The following is a 24,639-nucleotide window of genomic DNA, read 5'->3' as shown; positions in this document are numbered from 1 at the left end:
CAGGGCATTTTTACTAGGATTAAATGTCAGTAATTGTGAAAAACTGAGTTTAAATGTATTTGGATAAGGTGTATGTAAACTTCCGACTTCAACTGTAGGGTGCCATTTCGGACCACAGACCAGAGCACCGACAAGAGAAGTGTGTGCCCCCCTGCCTGCACTAGTGTGAAGTACATAATATTTCCCTTGACCTGACATGCAAATAATTGGTTTACTCTTACTGGACACAAGCCCATTTAAGAGATTCAAATGTGAATACATCTAATAGTTGTATTTATTTTTTCTGAGGGCTTGATTGATGGATTGTTTCTGCTCTATCAACAGTAACAGACATGAGTGGTTCAACAGAAGCATTTTTTGAATATGAAGGATTCAAAAATGAAAAGAACATGCAAAAAAAACAATCTTTATACACATTTGTTTAACCCTTGAAAACATTTGGGTCTTATCGTCCAATCTCAATATTAAAAACTGACACAAAGATGCCATGTTAAGCATTAGCAAGAATCTTCCCAGATAAGAGAGAATGAATCAAACCTAGGGTTGCACAATTCTGCATTTCCTGTTTATTGCCTCCTGATTACGGGAATCTTCCTACCAGGATTTATGTAGAAACGTTTTGGTAACGTTACCGGAATATTGCAACCCTAATCAAAACACATCCATATTTTTGCCAGCGCATCTACAACTACCAACCTCTTCACAAGATATCACATAACATTTGTAAACAAACAGGTTACAATTGGCCCTCTGTATCAGGTAAAACTGGGGGTATCAACTCTCCTTCAGAGACATCTGATACAGGATAGTTTCCCAGCCCTGTGGAGGTAGAGGAGGTGCTGCATAAACCCACTGACCACACTGATGAAGAGACAAATATGTGTGGCATAAAAAAACTACCCAGAATCTAATATTCCAATAAAAGGGAAAACCACTACCCATGGGAGGTAGTTTGCCATCATAGACACCAGAATTATCAAAATGATCTTAAACGCCCTCATCTTCATGTTATTTGTCCTCTCCATCTCTCTCTCCCCTTCCCCAGGCCCAGGCTGTTTCAGAGTCCTGGGAACTGAGAGGCAGCAGAATAACATCAATGAAATTAAGACCATAACTTCACCCAAAGACACATAATAATATGACATTTTGGTGGTGTACAATCATAATAGTAAAAGCGAACCCAATCACAACAAACCAAACCAATCCAGAACACCACACCTTGTGTCTCAGGGATCTGTACTTCAAGAAGAACACAGGGTGGACCACTGCCAGATAGCGCTCAAAACATATACAGCACTGGAACAGGGGGCGGCCTGGGAGAATAAAACCATAAAAGAATGCTGCTAGAGCTAGGAGAGGGGGAATAGGGAAGTAGACAAAGACAGCACACAGGCAATAGAGGATCTCAGATACAGCCAAGTTGAGAGTGAAGAACTCTGAGGCCACCGTCCCTCCGGCTCCATTCAGTATCAGCCACAGGACGTAGCCATTGGTGGGTAGACTCAGGATGAGGTTCACTGCATAGTAGGCAGTGTTTAAAGCGGAACCGGGCTCCAGATAGCAGGAGAGGACAGCGGAATGCTCGGAAGAGTTGATTTTTGTGCAAGCACAGTTATGAATTACGGGCTTTAACATTCCAATGGTCACACAGAAAGAGAGAGAGAGAGTAAGAGAGTTGACAACACCGTCCATCAAGTTAACTCTTCATATCAAAGGCACATCAGAAAAACATAATTCAGAATATTAGCCAGTGTCTGCACTTTCCAATGAAAATAACCTAAATTGAATTGTAAGGAATTTAAATACAAACTTTTCACTCAGTTACACTACTAATATCAGTGACTAAAAAGTGTAGTCCAACCTGAACTCTGTGATTGGTGTCTCCTCACTTCCCGGTCTCTATGCGATTGTGTCTCTCCTTAGAACTGAGCTTGGTAGAACTATAGGCTACATCAAATACCTACCATCACACCTGTGTGGCATATCACATTGCCAACCTCTGAAGCTACACCAAAGGAATACATGCCATGCAAATATCCTACTCAGCGTGACAAGAACCACACCTATCAATGTGATTGATGAGGATGTGTTGTTGTTGCTACTGTAGGCCTAAATGTTAGACAAAGATTTGGTTTAAGCTACTACATGCTAGCCAAAAACAATATATTTTCTTGACATGCTAGAAGAAATAAGTGTTATTTATCAAGTTGTTTACAAGGCTTATTGTAAATACAGAGTTCTAAAGAGGCCAAAATGTGAAGTCAAAGGTTAATGAAGTGTCCCTCTGACATTTGCTCATTCGTTGATAGCTGTAGCTTCCTCATATTGTAGTACGAGCTGCACCCTGACATATGAGCATTAAATCATTGGATCTGATTCATTCGATTCAATACCATTTTTGTTGTTAAGTCATACAACACAGAGCCACTCAACCTCACACCTCAGTCACTACCATCTGTAAACTGATGCTACACCCAAACAAGGGCACTGCGTTCATCCACCTCTGGCCTGCTGGCCCCCCTACCTCTGTGGAAGCACAGTTCCCACTCAGCCCAGTCAAAACTGTTCGCTGCTCTGGCACCCCAATGGTGGAACAAGCTCCCTCACGACGCCAGGACAGCGGAGTCAATCACCACCTTCCGTAGACACCTGAAACCCCACCTCTTTAAGGAATACCTGGGATAGGATATTGTAATCCTTCTAACCCCCCCCCCCCCCCCCAAAAGATATAGATGTACTATTGTAAAGTGGTTGTTCCACTGGATATCTTAAGGTGAATGCACCAATTTGTAAGTCGCTCTGGATAAGAGCGTCTGCTAAATGACGTAAATGTAAATGTAAATGATGCTGCCCATCACATCACTTGATGGACCACACCTGACATTAAAAAGTAATCCATTGTTTATGACTACACTTTATTAAAATGCAAGAGAATATGCTGTGCAGAGAATATGCTGGGCTCTGTGGAAAATGCTATGGATGGATAGGGCCCTGAGTTATTCCTGACCAGGTCTGGTCAAATTTAATTTAACACTTATTTAAATTATGCCTTTTTTATTCTATAAGTCTTTATTGGAAATAATAAAATAGCGGGAACATCTACAGTAATAATTCCAGTGATAATATTGTCATCAACAATACAATCAAAAATAGAATGGCAGTATTATTTATGAAAAAGTAATTCTACCTCAAGTTTATCTATAAAACAGTTCCGATTTAATATCTGAAAATGCAATTTGTCCATCACATAATATAACTACATTCAAACAAATGGGTACATTTTCTTTCTTAGATGCCTAAATTATATGAAATCGTTTTGGGTCCATTCCTCTGTTGGATGAGACTTGTTTGGTCAGCATTTACAAACAGTGAAAAATATAATATCAGTTTAAAATAGATTTTGAGATCTACATTTAACAGTGATCATGGTCTATAAGATTCACATAGTTGCTCAGCCAACTCCTGCTTACAGAAAATACATCTGCTCGATAGCCAATTGGAGGAGGGAGGGTCTCACCACCTAGCTTTAACACTGTGCTGGATAGGCTAACAACCAACAAGCTAGCTGAAGGTAGTGAGTAGTTGACTGTCCTGTTAGATGTCACTGCTATGAAGTATGGCACCGACAAGATATTTAGTTTGACTTATTCTGATTTCTGTCATACATCATTTTCAATATCAAAACTTGGCAAAGTATAAAAAATATTCTTTTGTGAGAGAAATGTAGGAATAGCGTTTTAAAAAAGGAGTTAAGTTCAAAAGAGATAAGTAGTGGATATAATAAAATAATAAAAATGAAATTGTATAAACTTTTATAAAGTTAATAATGAATAAGTTTGTCCTGTTGACTTGTCAATTCAATTATTATAAAATGACTAACCAACTGATGTTTATGTTATATGAGTCTCTTTGTCATTGGCGGAAATCCCAGAGGGGACGGGGGGACATGACCCCTCCATCCGGGGGAAAAAATATGATTTGTCCCCCCCAATATATCACTGTAAACATAACTATGTAATTTCAATAATATTAATAATAAGCAATGAAAGCACTTGTGCTGATTACTGACACTTAAAAGCGTGTTTTTAACTTTCAAAAGATTGCGACTCCCCACCCTTTGCCTCACAATGATTTGATCCACCGCCTCCCCCCAGTGGCACAGCATTGTCCAGTTACCTCAGTGATGGCACAAAACCATATCAGCCACACCCACAATTTATAGAACCGCAAACTCTTGCCAACAGTGTTGACGTTTTCAAGAGAAATGGTTTCACAATTTCCCCTGGCTAATAATAATAATAATAATCGATCAATAAAATTGCTTTCATTAGCGTAGGATTTAGGAACTGGAGAAAAATAAAATTCACAGCACATTAAAACTAGCAAACCCACCGCCACTTTGTAACTGTAGCAGCACACCAGCTAAATCCAATCAGTGCCCAGTTATCCAGCGCGTGGGGTAAACAGCAGGAGAACGCAAGGCATTGCTTGATGAAAATTGTTAGTTCGGTGCGGCATGTTGCAAGACAGGGACAAGCAAGGCCACACAGAGGCCACACAGAAGACAGTGGGAAATTATACCAGCTTTTGAAACTTAGGGCAAAAGAGGATCATCCCATTTTACTGAAGTGGTTAACAGAGTGTACCACAATGTACACATGCCCCAAAGCACAGAATGAAATTCTGAACATCATGGACAATACAGTCATTCGAGGCGTTGCAGCTGAGATTAGGTCTCTTCAGATTGTACAATTTCCAGTAATTGTTGATGGTACTCAAGATATCTCTGGTGCTGAACAGGAGAGTGTCTGCCTGCGTTATGTTGACCATGACCTTGTCCTTCACGAGGAGTTTATTGGGCAAACAGGGTGTCGGAGACAACAGGCGAGGGCATTGCGAAAGTGGCAACTGATGTGTTGTTGGGGCTCAATTTGCCCATGTCTGGCTTACGTAGGCAGAGTTACGATGGTGCCTCAAACATGGCAGGAAAATACACAGGTACACAGGCAATTGTGAGGAGGCAGCAGCCCTTAGCCCTCTATGTGCATTGTGGAGCACACTGTGTAAACCTGATTACACAGGCTGGCTGCTCAGCCTCCCCACTGATCCGGGATTCCCTTTCTTGGGTCTATCAGTTTCGTGTCCTCTATGGCCAGTCAGGAAAGTTTAAGAGCATGTTTGAATCAATTGCCTCGTCCGAAGATACACATCTGACCACCCTGAAACCCCTATGTCCAACAAGGTGCTGTGCGGAATACTGCTATTAGAGCTGTGCTAGGGCAGTATGAGCGGGTACTAAGCAGCCTAGAGGAGATGGAAAAAACTGCATCCAAGACAGCTTCAATTGCGAGTGGCTTATTTGAGCACTTCAGCAAAGGCAAGACTGTGTTGGGCCTCACACTTGCCTCTGCTGTTCTTGGAGAGTTGAATGCCTAAACATTTCACTGTCGAAGAAAACTCAGACTGTCTCTGGTATGCAGGCTGCAGTTGAGTGTGTGCGGTCATCTCTTAGGGGAAAGACAAATTACAAAGCTACCTTACACTGTATGAGAAAGCAACAACATTGATTGACTCCATTGAATCCATTGAGACACACTCAAGACGATTTGCTGGCAAAGCAGTGGATCACTATAGAGCAGAATTTGTTAAAGTGTCGGATGGCGTGAAGGTTCAGTGTGGCGACCATTTTGACCAGGACAGTCTAAACGTCCTGCAAAAGTTGGAAAGAGCGCTTCTCACAGGGGAGTTGGATGATTCTCTAGATCAGTACCCTGAGCTGAACATAGATTATCTTTCAGTGCAGTTGCCTCTATTTCACAACAAATACCCCTGTAGCAGCAGTGGAGAGGCAGCAGAGGTCCTTAGGAGGCTTCCAGTGGAGGTGCGGGGGTTGTTTGACCAAGTTGAGGTGCTGATCAGAATTTTGTTTGTGGTGCCAGTGTCTTCATTTGAGGTTGAGAGGAGTTTCAGTGCACTCTGCAGTTTAAAGACTTGGCTACGGTCTAGCATGGCCAAGAGAGACTGAACGGCATAGTTGTCTGTAATGTACATAAAGACAGACTGGAAAGTCTCAAGAGGGAAAATATCTGCCAGCAATTTGTTGGATCCATTGAAACCCGGAAACATATGTTTGGTTCTTTTGTTCATTAGTTCAGTAGTGTGTATAGCAGTGGTTCTCATTCTTTTTTGGGGTACTGGAACCCCTGCATATTTTGAGGCAAGGCAGGCAAGGTTTTGAGCTGTCCTCAGGGACCCACACCCCTTCTATATTATATGTAAAGTTACAGGAAACCTTGTTGTACTGAATACGTTCATTACACTTTTTTATTTCACAGACTCCTTGCAATTAAACCAGGGACCCCTAGGAGTCCACGGACCCCTGTTTGAGAACCCCTGGTGTATAGTATGATATATGTTCTTTTGTTTAGTAGTTTTCAATATTTTTACATGACAGTACACTTACTAATTATATATTTTATGTTATTTTAATAGCAATTGCATACTTTATGTGACATACTCGTCCATAGCTGTTGTTTGAAGAGTGACACTGACGGAACAATAAATAAGTATTTTTGAAGGATATTTTTGGTTGATTTACTTGGGTTATTCATTGAAGTAGTAATTTCGCTTTTAGAACTACTTATTTTGAGCTTTTTGTTCTTGTGAAGCTATTGTAATAGACTCAGACCAGTGGCACATATTTAATGACTACATAAATGTATCAGAAAAAATAAAATAAAAAGGTCAATTCAATACTGAGACCAACTTTGTGATGGTTCTCTATTGAGATTATTTTAGATGAGATCGCAGCATGCTCATTGTATTTACAAAAACTGCACCCATACACAGTGTACAGTACCATTTCCACCTACTGGCCTTTCTTGGTATTGATGGTTGTAAATACAAACACCAGCAAACATACTGGACTGATAAGGAATGCTGCTATAACTATTATAATGATTTAAACATTTAAACAAGTTGGGACAACCCTTCAGTTAACTAGCTATCAATTATCCAGTAGCAGTAATTATGGTTCCTCAATATACATTTAACATAATACACTGTAGGCTGTGTTACAGCACTACTTTTGGTGTCTCCATTAGGAATTGTTCTTAAGAAAATTTTATGTAATTGTCCCCTCCAAAGTTGATATCAGATTTTCATCCCTTCTCTTAGGAATGGCAAAGGTCCACTGACTTCAGAATTGACATCAGATTTGTTTTCTTTAAGCAGGAGGAGGCTGAGCAACACTGTGGATCTTATAGTATAGACCATGATCACTGTTATATATAGATCTCAAAATCTATTTTAAACTGAGATTATATTTTTCACTGTTTGTACATGCTAACCAAAAAGGATTTATTCAACAGAGGAAAGGACCAGAAACTATTTCATATAATTGACACATCTAAGAAAGAAAACGTACCCATTTGTTTGAATGTAGTTCTAATATATCATGGACACATTGTATTTTCTATTTTTATTTCAGAAACAGACTGTTTGATAGATTTGCAGATAAACTTGTGGTATAATTACTATTTCATAATTAATACTACTATTCCATCTTTTTTTGGTGGTATTGTTTAAGACAATGGTATTACAAGAATTATTACTCTTTAGATTTTCCCTCCATTATCTTATTTCCAAATAAAGTCTGAAGCTGAGTACACACGTTTGTCTAATAATACAGGCATCATTTAAATAACATTTGACCTGACCTGGTCAGGAATAACTCAGAGCCCTATCCATCCATACCACTTTCCACACAACACGGCATATTCTCTTCTATCATACTAAAGTTTTGTATGGATAACATTTGCATGTCAGGTGTTGTGATGTTGTTATCGTGAATGTGATGACATGCTATTTATTGAATAATTAACTATGTTTATAATTACGTGATTAAATTAATCTTGTAACCATTAACTCAGTAACCTGGGGCTCCATGGAAAAAGTTTATTTAATGAGTTAGCGTTTTCCGAATTGACTAAAAGAATACCAGAATATCGATTTCATAGCAGTCACTAATTAATTAATTTCATCAGTCTCATTCTGAACGTCACATAATTCGTAAAATTGCACAAACCCGGGTCTCACTAAATCATTCCGTACCACACAAATTTTGTTGATTATTTGTTTACTAACAAGCTAAATTATAACATTAGACACACATACACAAACAGTCTAGGTTATTGGTTAAAACTTAATAGAATGGCAACAGGTCCCTAGCGGACCAACACAATATGACACGTGTTACACAAGATGGAGGTTAAAAAAAAGAGAGAGAGGGAGAGAGAAAGTGCTATGCTTAGTTTAGCCCTAACACCTTATCCTGATCTGCCGCTCTTATGGGTCAGAATTATAATGAATGTATTTACTTGTTGAAGGTCTCCGTTGGGAATCTTTTCGTGGACCGAGTTCCGCTTATTGGCATAGGTTTGGCCGATGCCCTTTTCTTCCGATGGCCGCGTCTCCTTCGTTACCGGGTGTAAGTCTCTGATTGTTCACACGATGTCACAATGTCCTTTCTCTTGGTTGTCTGCTTCCTTGCACTCTTTCTGTGAGAGTAGTTTTCTTCGGAGGATAATCAGCCGTGTCGACGCTTCCAGCTTGGGTAGGAGGGCCGTGTAGACAACCGATGATTTGAAAATAATAACCGGTTGGTTCTTCTTGAATTCCCCTTCTTAGATACAGTAATCAAATGTAGCCTTGATTGTTAAGAGGTTCCTTCGTCTTCTTCCTCGTGTTGTGGTTCTTGGGTCACAACTAGTCGTGAACCTCGTCTGCAGCGCATGGAAATCTTAGTCTGCATGTCAATTCTTAACTCACATGTTTTATACCTCCGGGTCACAAAGGGGCATTTCCGTCATCATGACATGCTCTCTGGGTTCCCTGGGGTGTAGCTTGTTCCAAGGCAAGGTATTAGAACTTACTAGGATCTCGTTTAGACAAGTAAAATGACAGTTCATCGTTCCAAAAACATTCTCTTTGATCTGGATATTTTCTACACAACATTATGTACATATTATGAAAACTCTTTAAGTTACAATGTTTTCGTTATAATGTCGGCATTTCACTTTTAATAACATAACAAAAACAACTTTCATTTTCATAATCCATCAATCATTGTTACCACCATTTTGGCTGATGAAATATATTGTCCCAAAGTCCATTTACTGCATGTTACAGTTCTGAGGTAGGTTCTCCATAAGGCCCACACAGACATTCCAGTCCCAAACACTAAAGGACAAAGGATTCATCTGCTGCCTTGAGATTTACAATGGCTTAAGGTGTCATAACCCTCCCCATCAATCCCTCTCTACCTCTCCCCCTCTGCGGGAGTGAGAGATATCTCTGTAGAACTGTGATCCATGGTAACCTGATCCTCACAGGCCAGTCATGACACAGGTGTGGTCCATCAAGTGAGGTGATGGGCAGCATCAGTTTACAGACAGGAGCGACTGGGGTGTGTGGGTGAGTTGTTGTGTGTTGTATTCCTCAAAAATGAAATGATATTGAATCGAATGAATCACTTCCAATGATTTACAACTAATAGGGCAGAGTGCCACTAGTACTACTATAATATGGGAGGAGGCTACAGCTAACAAATACTGAGCAAATGTCAGAGGACACTTCATTAACCTTTGCATACACATTTTGGTCTCTTTAGAATTCGATAACTACAGAAAGCCTTGTGTACAACATGATAAAATGTGTGTTTCTTCTAGCATGTCAAGAAAATATATTATTTCTGGATAGCATGCAGTAACAAGTAGGCCTACAATAGCAACAGCAACACATCCTCATCAATCACATTGATGGGTGTGGTTCCTGTCACACTGAGTAGGATATTTGCATGGCATAAGGTCCTTGGGTGTAGCTACAGAGGTTGGCATTGTGATATGCCACACAGGTGTGTTGGCAGGTATTTGATGTAGCCTATAGATGTACCTAGCTCAGTTCTAAGGAGAGACAGAATCGTAAAAAGACCTTGAAGTCACAACCCACCAATCACAGACTTCACGTTGGTTGACGCTACTTAATCTGTGAGATTAGCAGTGTAACTGAATTAAGTGCCCTTGATATGAAGAGTTAACATAGTGATGTTCTTGTCACATCTGTCTGACTCTCTCTTTCTCTCTCTCTCTGCTGCAATGATCATTGGAACTTCCAAACTGGAACTTCCAAAAAAAATGAACTCCTCCAACCATTCTTCTGTCCTCTCTGGCTATCTGGAACTTGATTCCGCTGTCGCCACTGCCTGCTGTGCAGTTAACCTCATCCTGAGTCTACCCACCAATGGCTACGTCCTGTGGTTGATACTGACCGGAGCCGGAGGGACGATGGCCTGAGAGTTCTTCGCTCTCAACTTGGCTGTATCTGAGATCCTCTACTGCCTGTGTGCTGTCTTTGTCTTTGTCTACATACACCTCCATATTCCTCCTCTCCTAGCCCTAATTACATTCTTCAGTGGTTTTATGTCCCATGGCCGCCACCTGTTCCAGTGCTGTATATGTTTTGAGTGCTACCTGGCAGTGGTCCACCCTGTGGTCTTCCTGAAGTACAGATCCCTGAGATACAAGGTGGGGTGTTCTGGATTGGTTTGGCTGGTTTTGATTGGGTTCTGTTTACCTTTTATGTTTGTAATGCAGCAAAACTTTTTATATTATGTGTTTTGGAGTGAAATTCTGGTCTTAATTTCATTGATGTTATTCTGCTGCCTCTCAGTTCTCAGGGCTCTGAAACAGCCTGGGCCAGGGGAAGGGGAGAGAGAGAGGGAGGGGACAAATAACATGAAGATGAGGGCGTTTAAGATCATTTTGATTATCATGGTGTCTATGATGGCAAACTACCTCACATGGCTAGTGGTTTTACCTTTTAATGGAATCTTAGATTTGTGGCAGTTTTTTCATGCCACATATATTTGTCTCTTCATCAGTGTGGTCAGTGGGTTTGTGCAGCCCCTCCTCTACCTCCACAGGGCTGGGAAACTGCCATTCATCAAAGGTCTCTGAGGGAGAGTTTATATGCCCAGTTTCATCTGATACAGAGGGCCAATTGTAACCTGTTGTTACGGATACAGGTAGTGTGTATCCTGTATTTGTATTTCTTTGTTTGACTGTTTGTTTGTTTGTTTGGTGGGAAAAGGGGGTACCAAGACAAGTCGTTTGATTATTGTTTCTTTGCTTGGGTCCAGCTCAGCCCCTTTTCTCACACCCCTTTACCGTGTGTTTAAAATAAACCCTTTTGAGTTTGACGGTAGATTTCAGTTGTCTGTGGTTTTTGGTTCTCACTGTTCTTTATCACTATTATAATTTGCATGGGTTATGTTACGGGTCTCGTCTCCATCCCCCCTAGACTGCAGGGCCAAAGGGATTCGTAACACCTGTTTACAACTGTTATGTGATCGCTTGTAAAGAGGTTGGTAGTTGTAGATGCACTGGCAAAAATATCTATGTGTTTAGGGTTGCAATATTCTTGTAACTTGACCTAAAAGGTTCTCCAGAAATCCTGCTCAGAAGATTCCAGTAATCACGGGAATTACAAGGAAATCCAGATTTTTTCATCCCTTAGTTTGATTCATTCCCTTTTATCTGGGAAAATTACTTATCAATCTTCTTGCTAGTCTTTCACAATGCATCTTTGTGTTTGTATTTAATAGTGAGATGGGATTGGAAGACACACATTTATATATTTTTTTTATCCTTCATTCAATAAATGCTTGTGTTGAACTACACATGTCTTTTACTTTTTGTAAAGCAGAATTATTATTTTTTTTTAACTATTAGTTGCCTTTGCATGCACATTTGGGACTCTTAGATGGGTTTGTGTCCAGTCAGAGTAAACAGTCTATTTGCATGTCAGGTCAAGGGACATATGATACACGACTGCAGGCAGGAGGGCAGACACTCCTCATGTTGGTATTCTGGTCTGTGTCCAAAATTGCACACTATATTTTATTTTTATTTCACCTTTATTTAACCAGGTAGGCAAGTTGAGAACAAGTTCTCATTTACAACTGCGACCTGGCCAAGATAAAGCAAAGCAGTGTGACACAGAGAACAACACAGAGTTACACATGGAGTAAACAATAAACAAGTCAATGATACAGTAGAAAAAAGAAAGTCTATATACAGTGTGTGCAAAAGGCATGAGGAGGTAGGCAATAAATAGGCCATAGGGGCGAATAACTACAATTTAGCAGATTAACACTGGAGTGATAAATGAGCATATGATGATGTGTATGTAGAGATACTGGTGTGCAAAAGAGCAGAAAAGTAAATAAAATAAAAACAGTATGGGGATGAGGTAGGTAGATTGGTTGGGCAATTTACAGATGGACTATGTACAGCTGCAGCGATCGGTTAGCTGCTCAGATAGCTGATGTTTAAAGTTGGTGAGGGAAATAAGTCTCCAACTTCAGCGATTTTTGCAATTCGTTCCAGTCACTGGCAGCAGAGAACTGGAAGGAAAGGCGGCCAAATTGGCTTTGGGGATGATCAGTATTCAGTGAGATATACCTGCTGGAACGTGTGCTACGGGTGAGTGTTGTTATCGTGACCAGTGAACTGAGATAAGGTGGAGCTTTACCAAGCATAGACTTATAGATGACCTGGAGCCAGTGGGTCTGGCGACCAAATATGTAGCGAGGGCCAGCCGACTAGAGCATACAGGTCGCAGTGGTGGGTGGTATAAGGTGATTTGGTAACAAAACGGATGGCACTGTGATAGACTGCATCCAGTTTGCTGAGTAGAGTATTGGAAGCTATTTTGTAGATGACATCGCCGAAGTCAAGGATCGGTAGTATAGTCAGTTTTACTAGGGTAAGTTTGGCAGCGTGAGTGAAGGAGGCTTTGTTGCGAAATAGAAAGCCGATTCTAGATTTGATTTTGGATTGGAGATGTTTAATATGAGTCTGGAAGGAGAGTTTACAGTCTAACCAGACACCTAGGTATTTGTAGTTGTCCACATATTCTAGGTCGGAACCGTCCAGGGTGGTGATGCTAGTCGGGCGGGCGTGTGCGGGCAGCGAACTATTGAAAAACATGCATTTGGTTTTACTAGCGTTTAAGAGCAGTTGGAGGCCACGGAAGGAGTGTTGTATGACACTGAAGCTTGTTTGGAGGTTAGTTAGCACAGTGTCCAAGGAAGGGCCAAAAGTATACAGAATGGTGTCGTCTGCGTAGAGGTGGATCAGGGAATCGCCCGCAGCAAGAGCAACATCATTGATATATACAGAGAAAAGAGTCGGCCCGAGAATTGAACCCTGTGGTACCCCCATAGAGACTGCCAGAGGTCCGGACAACATGCCCTCCGATTTGACACACTGAACTCTGTCTGCAAAGTAGTTGGTGAACCAGGCGAGGCAGTCGTTAGAAAAACCAAGGCTATTGAGGCTGCCGATAAGAATACGGTGATTGACAGAGTCGAAAGCCTTGGCCAGGTCAATGAAGACGGCTGCACAGTACTGTCTTTTATCGATGGCGGTTATGATATCATTTAGTACCTTGAGCGTGGCTGAGGTGCACCCGTGACCGGCTCGGAAACCGGATTGCACAGCAGAGAAGGTACGGTGAGATTCGAAATGGTCGGTGATCTGTTTGTTAACTTGGCTTTTGAAGACTTTGGATAGGCAGGGCAGGATGGAAATAGGTCTGTAACAGTTTGGGTCTAGGGTGTCGCCCCTTTGAAGAGGGGGATGACCGCGGCAGCTTTCCAATCTTTAGGGATCTCGGACGATACGAAAGAGAGGTTGAACAGACTGGTAATAGGGGTTGCAACAATGGCAGCGGATAGTTTTAGAAAGAGAGGGTCCAGATTGTCTAGCCCAGCTGATTTGTACGGGTCCAGGTTTTGCAGCTCTTTCAGAACATCTGCTATCTGGATTTGGGTGAAGGAGAAGCTGGGGAGGCTTGGGCGAGTAGCTGCGGGGGAGGACGGAGCTGTTGGCTGGGGTTGGAGTACCCAGGAGAAAGGCATGGCCAGCCGTTGAGAAATGCTTATTGAAATTTTAGATTATCATATAATGGGCTCCCTTCAAAAGAAGTGCACTATATAGGGAATCGGGTGCCATTTTGGACACACCTTGATTAAATCATCAGTGTGACATAACACACAGGTGGCAGGGAAGGGTCGGGTAGAGCAGAGATTTGGATCAGGTCCAGCGTCTGTGACAGGCACAACCACAACACACCCCAGGGGACAGGGACGCTGCATCAGTACAGGTTACTCAAACGTTTTTTTTTTGGGGGGGGGGGGGGGGTTACGTTCTCATTTGAATTTAAACCCCAATTGAATAAAAACATCAAATATATGAAAATATATTTTTATGGATTTTATATCCCCTTAATCACATCACAATAAACTTTTACCAGTTGAATGTAGACAAAAATATAATACTTTTCTGGACACTAGATTGTCAGACTTAATATTTTGGTTTCATTTTGATACTCCAGGAAAGGAATTACTCAGAGCAGATTGTGGATAAATAATGTTTTCTTCTTTCTATCTGTAAAATGCTAAAGAATGCCTTTTTGACACATTTTCTAAATAAAAGTTTATACAGAATAAAACATTTACAAAATATCAATAAATCCCCATGCATAAGTCTGGAAAATATTGAAGGATAGCCACACACAATGTGCTTTATGCAGATGCTTCTGAAACTGAGAAAAGTGACTTGGCGTGTGGGAAGAGTTTGACTTTCGGGAAATGGCAGTTAAAAACATGGAGACTGAATCTAGACTACAACACGCCAAACACATTTTTAGACCCAATCGCCATCTCTTCAAACTAAGTTACTACATACAGTATAGTCCAGGTTGTTACATTATTTATGAAATGGGCATTTAAATTATGTGTAATTTGATGTAATGAGCTTTGGAATTATGGATGTATGTCCATTTCAAAGGGGTTCATATTCATGTAATTCTTACGATGCTGGTATTATAAACTAATGAAAATATACATTTTTATCAAGATGTTGACATTTTTATGTTTATTGAGACCGATAAGTAAAGCTTATTAAAGAGCAGTGATACTAACAAGAGCAGTGTGCAGGTTTCTTCTTTATTCTCATGTTACTTTTTGAAAATACTAATATTAACGGACCAAAATACCAACAAATCTCAAAATTCATAGGTAGATGAAAAAATTTCATTTCAGCCTTAAATATGAATATTGGAATATTCAGATGTTGACTACAGTATGACATTGTATAGATGTATATGTCTGTTGTGTCTTTGATAATATAGTTGGAGTAAAGGAGGTGTTTCAAGTGACACCTTGATGATCATCTTCTCTTGATGCATGTGTGTTTCTGATCTGATCGTGTCTCTCTTCTCCCAAAACCAGGATGTGTCCCAAATGGCACCCTATTCACTACAGCAGGTATTCCCAAACTGTCGGGGGTACGCCAAATAAAAAAGTGATTCCCATCTTTTCCCCCACATTTTCAAACAGGCCATTTATATTTTCCAACGGAGCTATACATTTGGGTGAGTTTTTTTTCTCGCCTGAGTAGCCTCGTTTCACAACCAAAAATAAAATTAAACCATCTAGTGTTCAGCGAAATAACAACACAATGTCAAATACAGGAAGCCTAGTCAAGTATTTAACATCCAATCACATTAACCGTTACTCTCTCGCGGGGATCCCCCTGCAGCATCCACCGAGAGGCTCTTGCTGCCAAGAGAATGCCTGACAGCTTGAAAGACGTTTTGGACACTACAGTGAAAATGATTAACTTTGTTAAATCAAAGCCCCTGAACTCTCTTGTATTTTCTGCACTATGCAATGATATGGGCAGCGACCATGTAACGCTTTATAACATACAGAAGTGCACTGGTTATCAAGGGGCAAAGTATTGACGCGTTGTTTTGTATTGATAGACGAGCTTAAAGTTTTCTTTACTGACCATAATATTCACTTGTTTTACCGCTTGCTTGATGACGAGTTTCTCACGCGAATGGCCTATCTGGGTGATGTTTTTTCTCGCCTGAATGATCTGAATCTAGGATTACAGGGACTCTCCACAACTATATCAAATGTGCGGGACAAAACTGAGGCTATGATTAAGAAGTTTGAGCTCTTCTCTGTCTGCATTAACAAGGACAACAGACAGGTCTTTCCATCATTGTATGATTTTTTTGTGTGCAAATTAACTCAAGCTTACGGAAAATGTCAAATGTGAAATATCGAAGCACCTGAGTGAATTGGATGCGCAATTACGCAGGTACTTTCCCAAAACGGATGACACAAATAACAGGATTCGTTATCCCTTTCATGCCCTGCCTCTAGTCCACATACCGATATCTGAACAAGAGCGCCTCATCGAAATTGCAATAAGCGGTTCTGTGAGAATTTAATTTTATCAGAAGCCACTGCCAGATTTCTGGATTGGGCTGCGCTCAGAGTGTCCTGCCTTGGCAAATCGTGCTGTTAAGACACTGATGCCCATGCAACCACGTACCTATGTGAGAGTGGATTCTCGTCCCTCACTAGCATGAAAACTAAATACAGGCACAGATTGTGTGTGGAAAATGATTTAAGACTGAGATTCTCTCAAATACAACCTAACATTGCAGAGTTATGTTCATCCTTTCAAGCGCACCCTTGTCATTAACCTGTGGTGAGTTATTCACAATTTTCTATGAACAAATAAGCTTTTATATGTAAGATGGTTAAATAAAGAACAAAATTATTGATTATTATTATATTATTATTTGTTCCCTGGTCCTGTAAGCGCTATTTGTCACTTTCCAAGAGCCGGGTTGTGACAAAAACTCACACTCATTCTTATGTTTAATAAATGTATCGTATAGTGTGTGGCAGGCTTACAATGATGGCAAAAAACAACATTTGAGAGTGCCCTGTCTCTGGTGCTAGAGGGGGTACACAGCTGGAGGTTGAATGTTTGAAGGGGTACGGGACTATAACAAGTTTGGGAACCACTGCCCTACAGTACATAGTACACAGGACTCCGGTCAAAAGTAGTGGACTATGAAGGGAAAAGGGTGACATTTGAGATGCATTCCAGGACTCAACCGTTCAATCCTCCATCTGTACCCACAGAAGCAGCTTCCAGAGAGGCGATGAACACTTCTGAAAGGGGGATTATTATTTCCCCTCTGTGGTCAACATCACCGGCCTTACATCTCAACCAGAGACCTTATTCGTTGTGTCCCATTCAATCAACCTCATTCTGAGTTTCCCCACAAATGCCTGTGTCCTGTGGCTGACAGTGACCAGAACCGGAGGAACGATGGCCTCAGAGTTCTTCGCTCTCAACCTGACCATGACTGAAATGATTGTCTGCCTGTTTGACATATTTTCTTTGAGTTATAACTTCCCATGTGTTTATATTTGGTCTGCTGTGCAATTTTTCTCTGGTTTCTTGATTGCTGCTCAGCCCCTATACCAGTGCTGTGTCTGTGTGGAGCGCTACCTGGCAGTGGTCCACCCTGTGATCTACCTAAAGTACAGACCCTTCAGATACAGGGACGGAATCACTGGTTTAATCTGGTTGGTTGTGATCAGGTTCTGTTAGGACACATTTTCATAGGTTTGTTTGCTCCCTACTTTGGGCTGACCTTGAGCGCTGCCATTGTGATTTTATTAGTGATGTCATTCTGCTGCCTCTCAGTTCTCTGAAACGCTCCGAGCAGGGCGAAGGGGAGAGGGAGGGGACAAACAACATGAAGATAATATCATTTTGGTGATTCTTATAGCCATGTTGGTGAACTACCTCCTAATGCTACTGGTAGCAGCTCTTTACAGGAAGTTGGGATCCAGATTACATCAGGCTTTGATTGTGTCTCTCATCATTGCTGTGGTGACTGGATTTGTGCAGCTAATCCACTATCTCCACAGGGCTGGGAAACTGCCCTGTGTCAGAGGTTTCTCAGGAAGAGGTTACTTCCTTTTACGGGGTGCTCATAATGCTCACTACTTTCAGTTACTAAGCTACTAGAAATCCGTAATATCCAATGGGAGGACACATTCAGTAATTTAACAGTTGGCAACTAGAGAGATCTGACTAAAGTTCAAGAAGATTCCAACTTTATGCAAATGATCAGCGATGTGACCGCTCAATAGCCCATTGGAGAATGGAGGGTCTCGCTAGATAGCTTTGACACCGCGCTGGATAGGCCAACAACCAACATGTTGTTTTACATGCTGTTCAGAAGATAAACCGCTGAAGGGAGGTTTTGGCAACAAGCTGAAGGTAGTGAGTAGTGTGAGTGTCCTGTTATGTCACTGCTCTGAAGTATGGCATTGACAAGATATAATTGTCAACATTAAACTATACTTATGTGATAGATAATGTACCTTTAACGTTATAAAAAGTTGATATTTATTGGATATAATGAAAATATCATGTTATAAACTTCAGTTTATAATCAATAAGTTAGTCCTGTTGACCATTCAATTCAATTATTTTAAAATGACTAACACATTTATTGTGATGTTAAAGGAGTATCTCAGGAATAGCTAACATCCACAGACTTTACAATTGGCTACAAATTGTATTTCTGTAAGCAGGAGGAGGCTGAGAAAGTTTTTGGATCTTCTAGACCACTATCACTGTTAAATGTGGATCTCAAAATCCTTTAAAACTGCAGCTAGATTGTAAACTGCTTGTAAATGCTGACCAAACAAGGTTTATCCAATAGAGGAAAGGACCAGAAAAATACATGTGAATTTTTTCATAGAATTGAAGCATCTACGAATGAAAATATATCTGTTTGTTTGAATGTAGTTGTTGTAAATCATGGACAAATTGCATTTTATATTTAAAAAATAATTTCAATAAGTGACACTGTCATGATGTTGGCCTGTGGGTAAGGTTTATGACCCCCCCCCCCCCCCCCCCCCCATAAATACCTTACTCCCTTCCCCTCTCTGAATCTACTGAAGGACTTGAATAGCCTGTGTTAAATATAGAGAGTCTGGGAACGTCAAACAAATGGGGAAAGGTACCACATATTTTGTTAACCTCTCTAGGCTAGGCGGGACGAATTCGTCCCACCTACGTAACAGCCACTGCTATCCTGTGGCGCGATTTTCAAAACCTTAAAAATCCTATTACTTCAATTTCTCAAACATATGACTATTTTACAGCCATTTAAAGATAAGACTCTCGTTAATCTAACCACACTGTCCGATTTCAAAAAGGCTTTACAACGAAAGCAAAACATTAGATTATGTCAGCAGAGTACCAAGCCAGAAATAATCAGACACCCATTTTTCAAGCCAGCATATAATGTCACCAAAACCCAGAAGACAGCTAAATGCAGCACTCACCTTTGATGATCTTCATCAGATGACAACCCTAGGACATTATGTTATACAATACATGCATGTTTTGTTCAATCAAGTTCATATTTATATCAAAAACCAGCTTTTTACATTAGCATGTGACGTTCAGAACTAGCATACCCCCCGCAAACTTCCGGGGAATTCGCTAATATTTTACTAAATTACTCACGATAAATGTTCACAAAAAGCATAACAATTATTTTAAGAATTATAGATACAGACCTCCTCTATGCACTCGATATGTCCGATTTTAAAATAGCTTTTTGGTGAAAGCACATTTTGCAATATTCTAAGTACATAGCCCAGGCACCACGGTCTCGCTATTTAGACACCCGGCAAGTTTAGCACTCACCATAATCATATTTACTATTATAAAAATGTCATTACCTTTTGTTGTCTTCGTCAGAATACACACCCAGGACAGCTACTTCAATAACAAATGTTGGTTTGGTCCAAATAATCCATCGTTATATCCGAATAGCGGCGTTTTGTTCGTGCGTTCCAGACACTATCCGAAATAGTAAAGAAGTGTCACGCGCTTGGCGCAATTCGTGACAATAAAATTCTAAGTATTCCATTACCGTACTTCGAAGCATGTCAACCGCTGTTTAAAATCAATTTTTACGACATTTTTCTCGTAGAAAAGCGATAATATTCCGACAGGGAATCTCCTTTTCGGCAAACAGAGGAAAAAATCCCAAAGGCGGGGGCGGTCGGGGTCACGCGCATAAGCTAGTGTCTCTTGATGGGCCACTTGAGAAAGGCGATAATGTGTTTCAGCCTGGGGCTGGAATGACGACATTCTGTTTTTTCCCGGGCTCTGAGCGCCTATGGACGACGTGGGAAGTGTCACGTTAGAGCAGAGATCCTTAGTAAATGATAGAGATGGAAAAGAAGTTCAACAAATGGTCAGACAGGCCACTTCCTGTAAAGGAATCTCTCAGGTTTTGACCTGCCATTTGAGTTCTGTTATACTCACAGACACCATTCAAACAGTTTTAGAAAATTTAGGGTGTTTTCTATCCATATGTAATAAGTATATGCATATTCTAGTTACTGAGTAGGAGTGGTAACCAGATTAAATCGGGTATGTTTTTTATCCAGCCGTGTCAATGCTGCCCCCTAGCCCTAACAGGTTAATAAAACCAGTTGGAAATATGCTTGGGAACGTAATGAGTATGTATGTCAGTTCGGTTGTCATCTGAGACATTATGACTGATGACAGGACGACATAAACTGTATCTGAGAAAGTATACGCCCTCTAGTTATCAGAGTCACATGGAATTGTTATGCAATTGAAATGTTTGATATTGAAAATGTTTTTTCGGAGATTAAATGTAATTTTAGCTTCCGAATGAGAGATTTGGGTTTTCATAAGGAAAGTGCCCTGCTCGATCAGTGGCCCAACCCTGTGAAGAGACAGGGGTTATAAACGATGAAACACCTCCCTCCCCCTCTCCACTATATAATCCTTTGACGAAAAGATAACCACGTTGGTTCCAGTACGGGAGGTCTGCAGCCTCTACGTTAGAAGGACACACATGTCAAGGACAGAACTAAGCCAACCTCGGCGTGAGCTATGGTATGAACTGGTATGAACTTTGAGCTTATTCACTACAGAAGTGCTACTTCCTAGCCGTTGAGTTAGCAGCGGCCGCTGCTTACGTGGGCTAGGAAAGGACGGATGACGGATCCAGTCTAACAGACGGACGAAGATACCACCACTTATCCAATTTACCACCAGAGACATTCTTAATTGTTTACAGGAAGATCTGTTGGCCAACCCGGCCAGCATCTACGACCAATCTACCGAAGCGCAGCTCAGAGTAAATATTTATTGCATTTTCCTTTTCCAAATGGGCGGTAATTTAGAATGCATAAGATAATGTATTTACGATAGCATAGCTGCTGTTTCTCTGTTCCTAAATCTTCCCGCTCTTTCATTCAAGCCCAACCCCCTTTCCTTTGTGTAACCAGCTTTCATACAGGTTCCGTTCACCAGGGACGTTTTCTGTATGACATCATTGTATTCTGTGTATTTGTAATTCTGTGTGATTATTTAGGTATTTAGTAAATAAATAATTAAACCCAATTTTACAGTGCCTTCTCCACTTGTTAGCAGAGTATACTCTGCTTCCTAAGAATTTAACCACGTTTAAGGGTCTGAACAGACATTTTTGGCGCACCCTGTGTGGACTCTAAAACTAGGCCGCACGTTTGGGTAATTTTGACATAATGGAGCCCCCGTGCGAGGAATCTAAAATAGGATGAAGCTTTCATTTTGATTCAGCATATATAAAATTGAAAAGCAGATTACATAATATACCAAGTTGATTATATACATTATGGGAATTGTAGACTGGAATTATTGGTGCGTGTGTGTTCCGGAGAATCGCCTCCGTGTTGTGCTCTGAGGTAGTCAGTGGGTAGCATAAACTATACATGTATGTATCATGGCTGATAAAGCTATCTGAGAAATAGCGCGTTTGGCCAAACGCTAAGTATTTCTGCCTCTCGCGTTTCAGACGCGTGTTGGCTAGGTCATTATTAATTTCTCGAGCGAGGACAAAGAGCCAGCCGATTGAAATTTAGGAGAGATTAGCTTCACCAGCGATAAGTATCTCTCTGCCTCTCGCGTTTCGATGCGAGTAGACCACAGTGCAATTCGTTGTTTCCCGCGAGTTCCGGTTAAAACATCGTCAAATATCGCCGAAAAGGGTTTGAACATAATACGTTATAAGTAAAACCTTTCCCTTGCCAAGGGAATCCTATGTTGAGCATTTTTCAGGCATAAAGTAGCATTAGCTTGCTCGAGATGCTAAGCAAAAAAAAAAAGGGAAAACAGCCATTTTGTTTTGTGCCACATTGTAAGTCATCCGACTTGCGGAACGAAAGTCCCGCCCTGGGTACTTCCGTTTGATTTCAGTATGTGCCCTCTGAAGAAGTCACCAATACTTTCCTTCAAATAATTAGTCAGGTGACACTCAAGTCGTTACTCGTGATATCCAGACGGATATCAATGTCTTTTTCAATTGAACTAATAAGTGAAATTGCCAGATTTACATTCTCAAGTTTAAATAATATCCAAATTGATGAGTTTTCTAAATGAGACATTGTAATCTTTTTCCACATTAACCTAGATGAATAAACCTCTCAGGTTAATTCAAGTTTAAATCCCAAATAGCCTATACAGGTTTGATTTATCATTAAAATTGATCAATCAGTAAAATTTGGTTTTTGCAAAACCCATTCAGTAATCCAGTACTGACAGAAGTCCCGCCCCCGCGGGAATCCCATGTGGCTTCGGCCCAAGGAAGAAGTGTACCATAGTGGGAAGTGCTCCCAACATTTAATCTACTGTTTACACTTATGATATCCAATCAATGGAGATTGTATGGATTATCATCTCATTCAATTTAATAAGTTAAATTGTTGAACATACCTTAATGTTCTTGCAATCAAATGAGACACTTTTAAACTTCCCATATTAACCTGGATGAAGCAACCTCTCAGGTTAATTCAAGTTTAATACCCAGATAGCCTACCCAGGTAGGATTAATCATTGGCATTGATTAATTAATTCAATTTGCTTTTGCAAATTCATTCACATCCAACTTTTACATTACTGGTACAGTACTGATGGTTCGTCAACATCTATAAATAGATTAAACTTGTCTTTGCAGCTTCCAATGAATTCCAAACCCAAACATTGAAAAAAAAATAGGAACATTTTTCCTCTAAATTTTTCTAATAATGTGCAAGCTACCAAAGGAGGTGGTCACCACTCCTCCGCTAATTAGTGAACCTCCACCCATAAAAGGATTGATCTCTGACCTCAGCAGTGATACCAACCCTAATTATGCCATTAGAAAAACAACAGCCGAAATTGCGAACGCTCTCCAAAATCAACCATCAAATACAGGCTTTGTGACTGTTCTCTCCACTTTAGCACTTATGTATCGCCATCAAAGGTTGGCATCGGTCCAATACCACAGTGCACAGCTGAAGCACGTGCAAGACATGGCTAACATGAGGGCACAGGTGGAGAGAACTGAGCAACTATTGACAAAAGCAGGAAATGAAAACATTCTGCTAGTCGAGGAACTGCGTTTGAAATCGGAACAATTAAAAGTAATTGCAAATACTTATGACGATGAACGAGCACAAACTCTCCAACAAAATCGTCATCTGCAGGAACAACTCGATTTAGCCAAAACTAAATGCGATGTAGTCCACGCCAAACTAGATAAATCTGTCGAGTTATCTACAAACAGGAACGCGCAATTTGATAACATGCAGGCAGTTTTGTTGAACGTTACTCAAGGTAACAATGTTCTACTCCAAATTCTGCAGACCAAAGACGATCAGTTGATGAACACAATGACAAAGTTGGATGACAAATCAGCAGAACTTATTGAAGTCGCTGACCAAATGAATGATGAGAGAACTCAGGTGATGAGGATGGAAATATTGATTTCTAAGCAAGCAAAGGAAATCTCATCACTGAATCTCTCGCTCCGTACTCGAGACCTCTATCTGCAAACCATGACAGATAAGTTTGAGACCGAAAGGAGCAGGTGTGACACTCACGTGTCCAAAATTGGTACTCTAAGCGCTCAAGTGGACTCTGCAATGCAGCAGAAGACCACCCTTAGGTACCATCTGGAGGAAGTCCAGAATGGTCACGCTCTACAGCATGACTACCCATCCAAGCAACCGGAGTCCGGTACTCAAAGGAGTGAAGACGATAGGTTTCAGACATTGCCTCCATCATGTGTCCCTCAGTCTTCTCCTCTTGGCCATTCGGCACTGAGTAATATGGAGCCTCTTGGCCAACAAAGCCAAAGCTTGGCTTCTCCTCTTGGCCTGTCGGCCCCAATTTCTCCACAGGATGAAGCCAACCCTCTCCGCCCGCTTGGCGCGGAATACCTTGACAATCTCGTCAAGAATTTCCCCACCTTTGACCCCGTTCCAGGTCAGCCAAACGATACTGAGACGTTCCTAGCTGACATAGAGGACGCGTTGGGTGGCTACCCGAATGCTACGGGTTCTGACAGGGTTTACCTGTTGAAGCGAACGTCGAATAGACACGTGACGAGGTTCATTCGCCTACAACAGCAACACGTGCTAAATGACTACGCTAAACTTGCCACAGCTTTGAAATTAGAATTCAGTGGTTCTGCGACTCGCAAACACGATAGCTCACTGGCTAACACGGTCAAACAAGCTCGGAACGAACACCCACAAGCTTTCTATCATAGGCTTCGTTCAGCTTACTTTGGCCTACTCACGGAAACAGGAATGGAAGAGCTGTTACC

The 24,639-nt window shown here is 41.0% G+C and overlaps 1 pseudogene; it reads right to left on the bottom strand.

Moving 5' to 3' along the window:
- Positions 1-774: 774 nt before the first annotated feature.
- The window catches only part of LOC106602529 (GTPase IMAP family member 4-like), a 50,335-nt pseudogene continuing 26,470 nt past the window's right edge, over positions 775-24,639 (bottom strand).

Source organism: Salmo salar, chromosome 04 (genome assembly GCF_965601325.2).
Source record: "Salmo salar chromosome 04, fSalSal1, whole genome shotgun sequence".
Classification (NCBI taxonomy): domain Eukaryota; kingdom Metazoa; phylum Chordata; class Actinopteri; order Salmoniformes; family Salmonidae; genus Salmo; species Salmo salar.
Note: the sequence above shows the minus strand (reverse complement) of the source record. Positions and strands in the feature narration are given on the sequence as shown.